The following is a 5,717-nucleotide window of genomic DNA, read 5'->3' on the forward strand; positions in this document are numbered from 1 at the left end:
TATTGGATTTTATGTAATACACAGAGAAATTTTCGTTTTCCAATTTGCAAGGAACGTTTTACTTTTAAAAACGTTTTGACCCAGGTTTTGCACCTACAATATTTATTTAAATTTTGAGAACGAAAATTTTCAATTCAATTTTCAAAATCCATGTTTTTGTTTTTGATACGAAAATTTTTAAATCGTTTTTAAAAACGATTGTTTGATAATTGAATATGCGCATGTTGAAATTAAATCCTGAAATTTTTTTCTTCATTTTAAAAACATGCGTTTTCAAATATGATATTCAAATTTTATTTTTATTAAATCACAACAAGTCGTTTGGTACATACATTGTCAAAAATATATTGATATACATATACTTATAAATAAGTTACAACATTTAATAAATGAAATACAGATGTTTTAATATTACTATATACATACATACAGATGTTCATGCCTTACTTCCAAGCTGGGCCTGCTAATTTTGCTTCACGCTGGTCAAATTCTGTAATTTAAATAAAGAAAGTTTGAAATTATTATTTAATAGCCCATAAGAATTTGTTTTTGTAAGTTACTCTTACCAAAGCTTTTTTCGTTCAAAGAAGTCCAACAATTCCCCTTTTATGTAGTGGGGGGTTAGAATGGCAGTATTGTTTATATAAACTCCATCGCCTTTTCTAAAGATTGAAGTAACATTTATCTGAATACAATTTTTCCGACAAATGATGTAAGCATATGAAAGTTTTTCATTATAGCTAGGTACCTTTTTAAATTCTAATGGAAAACATTTTAGTTTTAAATATTTTTCATGCCTAATTGACTGAAAATAATATAACATTTTTATTTTAAAAATGTCTAGTTTTATTTTGCTTGTTGAAAATTGTATCGCACTACAACTTGTTGGGACAATATTCTAAAATGTTTCATTTTAGTTTTTAAAATACGCATTTTTGACGCTATTTCTTTAATGTCGTTTGTTTTCCTCAGTAAAAAAGTAAATATATTATTACGATCGTTTTTGTTTTGCGAATGTATCGTTTTAAAGTCGTAAGTACAAATACTGTATTTTTTATTTTGTATGAAGTAAAATTATATCAAAAAATTTAATTTTACAATTTCTTTTAAAAACTTGCGTTTTACCTGTATCATTTTCTCTGTGTAGTCGATAGTGAATGGTATATGTTGCAGAACTTTGAAAAACAGTAATGGCAAGTAAACACGTACATACGTGAGCGTCTAAATAATGTGTACAACTTGTTCTAATATAATGTTCACAATTACTATCATGAACAATTTTTTGCATTAATTATATATGAAAATCTATAATATAAATCATATACGTAAATGAAAGTTTTACAATTTCACAAAAATTTTAAAAAATTTCATCGAAATTTTAAAATTTTTATACAAAAATATAGGTGTTTATCATATGGAAGAAAACGCCCAACACCGTCCGCAAAAAAAATCTAAAAAATCAACGGTAATTTTTACGAAAATTAAAAACTCGAAAAATTTCTAGAAATTCTGAATAAAATTTTTGAAATTTGTACGACAATTTTTTGAACTTTATATAAAGTGTGAAACTTTGATTCATACAAAATATGTATATATTACATATGGTTTATATTATAAATAATTAATGCAAAAAACTGTTCATGAAAATAATTGTGAATATAATATTACAACAAGGTGTACACTTTATTTTGACGCCCACAGTATATACCTTGAGATGTATCAAAATTTTGCTGTTTATAAAATTTAGTCACATATCATCTTAATTTTTTCCATTTAGCCTTAATAAAGCTTCATAGGTGAAGGATCATGATGACAGGCCGGATGAGGTTGATATGTATAACATATCGAACATCTGTCGTTCACAAAGCCCAGTTGCGATCGCGAAAATTTGAATACCTGGCGATCTCCACAACCACTCAGCTGTGCACTTTCATAGCCATTGATATTGATTGATGATATTGATATTGATGTATCATATACATTAAGCGGTATCGAAAGTAAATGCCCATATGGGTATCAATAGTATCGTCACCCTAGTATCGAATACCTATTCACCCAGTATCGAAAGTATCGATACCAAGATTATATCATTAATATCGCAACATCCCTAACCATGTCCATGTTCTGTTAGGGACAATACAGGAAGATATTTATATGAAGACTCACTCCTTTTGCCACCATACTTGGGCTGGTTCGTAACACTTCCTATCGTGTTTGTAATACTCAGAGGGTAAATCCTGCTATGCTATATATTTATGTATGTATGTACGAAGTTTTTCCAAATTATTCAAGAATTTCCTTAACCCTTAAATCGAAGTTTTCCTACAGAGTCTGTATTCACGGAATGACTGTGCCAACGTATGTTTATATTATTGTATACATACTTATGTTTTTATGTACATACTAAATATTTATGTACATACATAAGAATGCATGCAAACAAATGTATGCTTCGTTGACTTTTAATATCCCTAAAGTCCATGAAGGTGGTTAGCAACAAGCGTTTTTGATGACTTTACGATAACAGCGTACACGCGGACGTCCTCGACATTCAGGGTCAAATTGATGTCCAAAGGGAATTTCAACTGTCATGGTGAAGCTAAGACTGGCACAAGCTGAAATATATGTAAGTGGGTTAACTGTATAATTCCATTGTAGATAGACAATCAGACGGAAATACAGACATGTAAACAAATATACCGACAGAGATATTGTTAGATAACAAAGGAAAGGCGTATTAGGTGGTTGATGTGTGGAAAGCATACCTGTGAGCGAGTATTAAATAAGAGCTTTAACTAAATGCAACTAAGAGTTGGCTGTGGAATTGAGAGGAAAAATAACCTTGTAGCACAAAGATTGGTAAAAAATAAAGGGTTTGGTTAGAGTAGAGTATGGTAGTATCATACGAATGCGATGCTATGAAACTGGCTGGGAAAAGAATTCAAAACGCAAATGTAAGTATTTGGCCCCATCTTCAAAAATTCACCCAAAATCATTTCTACGAATAACAATTAGACGAACTAGGAATCCAGAAAAATATCCTATGAATCTTTGCAGAATTAACAACTGAAAACCGATATATTAACACTGACTCCTTCGAAGTATGTGAAATATATATTTGGGCGTCTTTGTGGAGAGAAAGCTAACCGGCGGTGCAATGTATATAGAGAAGCGCACGAGGAGGCCAGTAACTACCCTTTGCACCAGCAAATCAGCTATAGAAAAGAATCGGGCTTTAAGCTGCATGGACACGTCGTGTTAGGTCCCATTTCGTTCTGAGCTGATCCTGGATGAGAGTCGTAGAGACCTTGTTTACCGGTGGATTTGTGCACATTAGGATGCATCACTATCCATACAAAAAAAAAAAACTGTAATCTTTTTCCATCGGAATTATAAAAAGTAGTATATCGCACGCCGTCTTCAAACGAGGCATAACTCAAAATTTGGAATTTTTGAAATTATGCCTTAAAAATGTATACGGAGCTTTTGTTTACCTTTCCGTAAAATTTGGAGCAAATTTTTGTTATAAAAAGTCTATGGTAAAGTCTGTGATTAGCATGTGCTAAGAAATAGTTTTTCACATTTTCTGACAAATGTGTAATTTGAGTTGTGCCGCTTTTGAAGACGGTATACGCATATATTTTAAAATATTTTTAAATATTCGGCAAACTATTAAAAAAAAAAATTAAGATATGTGTGAGCTAGACCGATTTGAAAATACCTTCGATTATCTTATTAACATGTTCATACATTATTTATCTTTTATCAAATGTAGGGATTTTTTTTAACTAATTTTGTTTATAAGACGCTCAATTTTTAGAGGTCGTTTCAAATTGTTCCAGCTTACGTAAGTCTTAATATTTTTTCGGAAATATTTTGGTGGAAATCTTTAAATATAATAATACTCCGGCGGAAAAATCGCAACTTTTTAGTGAGGCACCCTAATGTACGTATGTACATATATAGAAAACTACTACAGGTTATAAGATCGTATTGATAAAGGGGAGTAATATGAGGTTCAGACACTCTGTAATATTGGAAATATTCATGAAAAGTTAAGGTCCCCAGACTATACAATTTTCGTAAATTTTCTGTATTCTCGAAGAAAATGGAAGGCTTCTATTCTAAGCATTCACACCTCTTATATTGATTCATAGCTATAAGTATGTATATACACTTATGCGTATATACCTCAAGTCTTATGTAATCTTCAATTTTCATTACCACATTGTTATAAAAATTAGCTTTTATATAGTAATTAGCATTGGAATGTCTATCGATATTATAATATGAGTACATATTTAACACGTGCAGCCAGAAAGCAAAGATTGTCCTTGAGTTTATTTGTTCAACTTTATTTGACTATGCGCGTATGGCATAGGAGGGTTCTACATGTAATTCTAAGCAAATTTACCGAAGGAACTATGGGTATAAAATTAATTTGGGGTTTGCCAAATTGCGTAAATAGGTTTTGAGGAAAATGTGAAAATGTTCACTGTTCCGCCCTCTGGTGGAAGTTTTAAGAAAAAGATAAGTGCAGAAAACAAAAAAAAAAACCTTTATAGCATTTTTTTATACACAATTTAAACACTTCTTCATCTGTTATGAATGCTAAGAAACCTATCTTCGCAATTTGGCAAACTCCAAATTGATTTTAAGCCCATGATTTCTTCGGTAAATTTTCTTAGAATCATAAATTGAATTGTTCTGTGTTATACGCGCATAGCCGAAAAAAATCTCCCAAACAAATTGGCCCGCCCAAATGTACATACATAAATAGATTGATTGCACTTAATAGGCACCAAGGTACAATTTTGTCTAACAAGTTTAATAAAATCCCAATTTGCACTTAAACAAAATATCTAACCAGCAAGTCAGTTCATCCGCCAGTCATGCAGTCACTTATTCAACCAGCCATGTATAAGCTTCAATTAGTCAATTAAAAAGCCATTGCCCTGGCGCAACACGTACAAGACATATTTTTTAGGTTTGGCTTTTCTACAACACAATTTGTTTATGTACAAATACTTACATACATATATACATATTAAATACATATGTATAGACATTCAAACATACATACATACGTCGTTAGTCCTTTCAATATCATCTTGTTTTGTGTTGCTGCATACAAATTCGCATTCTAAGCTGTCTATGGAAAACTTTGTCCAAACAAAATTTTCATCTTCACCTTTGAGTTGCTGTGGGTGTGTACATATGTGTATGGGTGCTGCTGTGTTGTCCCTACCGCAACGTTATATTATGTATTTCAATGCCATTGCCTTTTGTCCCTTGTGTACTGCACCCAGTCGCTAGCATGTCAGTTACATATTACGTGAGGTCGTGCATTGTATTTGTAGGTTTGTTTGTTTTTTCATATGTAAGTTTCTACCAAGACTACTAACTGGCTGACACCTCTCTGCGGCGGAGTACGCAGATATTGCAGCCACTTGCCTTCTCCACTCTACATAAGCGTATTAAATGTTTATTAACATTTACTGTTCATAAAAGTTTTTTGTCGGTTCTTCTGGCTGTAGAAGGGCATTTCATTGTCCTTAGAGAGGTCATTGTTATTTCATGTCACTCTTCACTGCCGTTTTTTTTTCGTTCCTTGAGGTTAAAAGAATTTTTCTTTTGTCTATTAATTGTCCATTTTCATACACAATTTTGAAGCACTAAAAAATGTACAATAGTTAATAAGACTCTTTTGGAATATC

The 5,717-nt window shown here is 31.7% G+C and overlaps 1 long non-coding RNA gene across 1 annotated transcript; it reads right to left on the bottom strand.

Moving 5' to 3' along the window:
* Positions 1–429: 429 nt before the first annotated feature.
* On the bottom strand, positions 430–1,148 carry LOC108372394 (uncharacterized). The gene is made up of 3 exons (XR_001848857.1): positions 1,126–1,148; positions 567–662; positions 430–490 (listed from the first exon to the last, which is right to left on the bottom strand). It is a non-coding gene; the product is annotated as an uncharacterized LOC108372394 (long non-coding RNA).
* Between the last annotated feature and the right edge of the window lie 4,569 nt (positions 1,149–5,717).

This window comes from Rhagoletis zephyria, unplaced genomic scaffold (genome assembly GCF_001687245.7).
Source record: "Rhagoletis zephyria isolate East Lansing unplaced genomic scaffold, Rhagoletis_zephyria_1.1 Rzeph_scaffold_05716, whole genome shotgun sequence".
Taxonomy (NCBI): Eukaryota; Metazoa; Arthropoda; class Insecta; order Diptera; family Tephritidae; genus Rhagoletis; species Rhagoletis zephyria.